This window comes from Limulus polyphemus, unplaced genomic scaffold (genome assembly GCF_000517525.1).
Source record: "Limulus polyphemus unplaced genomic scaffold, Limulus_polyphemus-2.1.2 Scaffold7459, whole genome shotgun sequence".
Taxonomy (NCBI): domain Eukaryota; kingdom Metazoa; phylum Arthropoda; class Merostomata; order Xiphosura; family Limulidae; genus Limulus; species Limulus polyphemus.
Window position 1 is genome coordinate 1 of NW_013673069.1, and position 3,079 is coordinate 3,079.

At 29.5% G+C, this 3,079-nt stretch overlaps 1 long non-coding RNA gene across 1 annotated transcript; it reads right to left on the minus strand.

Annotated features, from left to right (window-relative positions):
• Positions 1-820: 820 nt before the first annotated feature.
• LOC106474630 lies at positions 821-1,739 on the minus strand. The gene is made up of 2 exons (XR_001291759.2): positions 1,669-1,739; positions 821-1,007 (listed from the first exon to the last, which is right to left on the minus strand). It is a non-coding gene; the product is annotated as an uncharacterized LOC106474630 (long non-coding RNA).
• Positions 1,740-3,079: the final 1,340 nt, after the last annotated feature.

The window sequence follows — 3,079 nt, forward strand, 5'->3', positions numbered from 1 at the left end:
ATACAAAAAAGATTACTACCAATTATATTGTAATGGCTTACAATCTGCCATGCACAAGTAGTAGTATCTTGGAACTTTGATATATACCAATCTTAGAAACATAATTTACTTACAATCACATCCTCATTGTTGTAACAAGTTTTAAGTTAACCACACATGATTTGGATTTAAAGTAATTCTATAGATTAAGCAAAAAAAATAAAAAATAAGGAGAATCAATTCTATATCAAAATTTTAAATAACCTATAGTAAAAGTGAATATGCAGTATCTGTGGCAATCATACTTACTGGAAGTGGAATCAATAAATTAAGATTAGATGAAAATTAAAATAAAAAATCCTCTAATTTGTTAGAAGTTTTTTTCAACATAAAAAAAGCACAAGTATATATATCACGTATTCTTTTTCTAATTTTATTATACATCATAAATTTTATTTAAAATTTCAGTAAAAAAGTGCGTTTATTATTACATTTTTTGGCCTAGGTTAGGATACTATCCTAATTCCAGATCACGTGTGGTTAACATTAAGTTGATTAACAATAAATATGGGTAGAAAAAACGAAAACTAAGGATAACAGTTTTACCGAATAATTAACAAAGCAACTGAAATTTCTAATACTAAAAGTAAAACTAACTTTATCTTCTAGATTTTTATATGCAACTTCCGAATAACAAGTATTATTGAATGACAATTGACGTAGTTCTAACTAGTATTAATTATTTACTTTACATTTTATTGTGGTCAAATTACTCATGTTCCTAGACGTGTAAGAATCATCCCTACCAAGCACTTTCTTTGCTGTTGGCTCTTGATTAACATTGTTTTCTTCAGTTCCTGACATCTTTTAGAAGATTGTCTTTTTGGATCTTCTGGTGATGTAATTCTGCACTCCTCCTTGCCCACTTAACTCTACGCCCTTTCCACCCCAGATCTTTTCCTTTCACTCTTGTCTAAACACACGGATACGCTCAAAAGGAATTGGTCAACTGTTCTAATGACGTTCTTCTGAAATTGCAGTATTTTCATTGGTCAATAGAACATGACATAATATTTTAATCAAATTGAATATAAACCTAAATGTAGAAATAAGAAAGTGATTATTTGTTCATCAAAATTTTATTTAGTATGCCATCATAACAGTATTATATTATTATAAAACATACAGTTTAAATTTGATATTTAAGTTACACTAAAAGCAATATTATCTGTCCGTCTATCGCAAAAACGTAAGATTTTAAAAGTTATATTTAATGTCAGAAAATGCAATAAGACCAAATAGAGAATGTTCAAATCGGAGGCGAAGAAATATATATTACAAAATTAAATTACCACAAAGGTACCATTTCGAAACTTCAATGACCAAAAACATTAAATCATGCACCAAAAATGAGGAAGGATTTTGAATTCCATTGCCAGTAATGACTGTTCAGTTTAGAAAGGAACATTTTTTATTTCTTTTCTATACCTGAAATGCAATTTTAACTTTGATTTGCATGGATAAATGTCATTTATCAATAGAATGACTCAATTATTTAATTACAAAAATTACATAGAGCTCGATCTTCACATTTTTTATTTGGTGAGAGTGTAAAAGTTACATCCTGGTTTAGAATCTAACATATTCTTTGAGCAAATATACACTAATCAATATTTTAATATTACTTACCTCATTGAAGACAGAGCGCAGATAGCCCATCGCTAAAACAGCAACAACATTACGTACCTCTACACATGGGCGTACGCAAACATTTTTCCAGGGGAGGGGCGCAAAATAGTATGAAATTGTGAAGTGGATACAAAAACTTGTAAATTCATATACATATGCTGAATATATAAATAAATAATTGTGTTTCTCATTTTCTAGGAGGGGGTAAGTGCCCCACGCCCATGCCTCTACATAACCTCAAAATTGTAAAATCAGCGAACCATTTCTTTTTAAAGATATGACGCATGTTGGGTGAGAAAGTGTTGTAAGCTATATTTTCAATGTTTTAATTTAGTTGTTTGCTAGAGGGAGCTGCTAACATGATTATGACGCTAAAGCTAGAATGTTTATAAAAGTAGTTTTTGGATCCCTCGAAATTTCGTAAATTTTAATTATCAAGAGACTCTACGAAATATCCAGAAACAATGATATATTAAAATTACAAGAATCATTGAAGCATTGAGCGACTTTTCGGTTCGTTTAGTGATTGAGAAGCTAAAGAATTATTCATTATCAGTGTTAGTTATGACGTATATTCAGTTACTTGATCAATTAGTTGTGAAGTTGTACAAGTAAGTTTATTTGTACTGTCGAGTTTTTTGTGAGCTATGACCTACAAATGTGATAGTAGCCTGGTCGTTAATGCAGAAATAAACAAATTTGTTATCATTATATGGTGTGAATTGAGATTATTTTTACAAAATAATTTAGAAGAATTCGACCAATGAAAGAACACGTTACAACGTATACAATATTTTATTAATTTACTAAAATTGCGCTAAAAGGAGATCAAAACTTTTAAAATCATTTTAAATGTGCATATATTAAAATACTTGGGCTGTTTTTCATTTTATAATTAACTATATCAAAGTCAAAAGTCTGCCAAATATTGAAAAACCAATAAATCTAACAACTGTTATAAAAAACTGAGCTGTAGATTATTTTTCTCTTTCACATTCCTCTTAATTTGTCCATTTCGGCTCGAAATCGCGAGTGTGTAAAAATTAATCATTTTAAATCTAGTTGGAGGCAAAAGATAGATCTGAATTTCTGTTTTTACGCACTCCGGATTTCGAGCCCCAATGCACAAATTAAGAAGAGAGAATGTGAGAAACAACAAATAGTTGGAGTTAACCTGTTAATCACAAATAGTTGGAGTTAACCTGATAATTACAAATAGTTGGAGTTAACCTATTAATTACAAATAGTTGGAGTTAACCTATTAATCACAAATAGTTGGAGTTAACCTGTTAATTACAAATAGTTGGAGTTAACCTGTTAATCACAAATATTTGGAGTTAACCTGTTAATTACAAATAGTTGGAGTTAACCTGTTAATCACAAATAATTGGAGTTAACCTGTTAATCACAA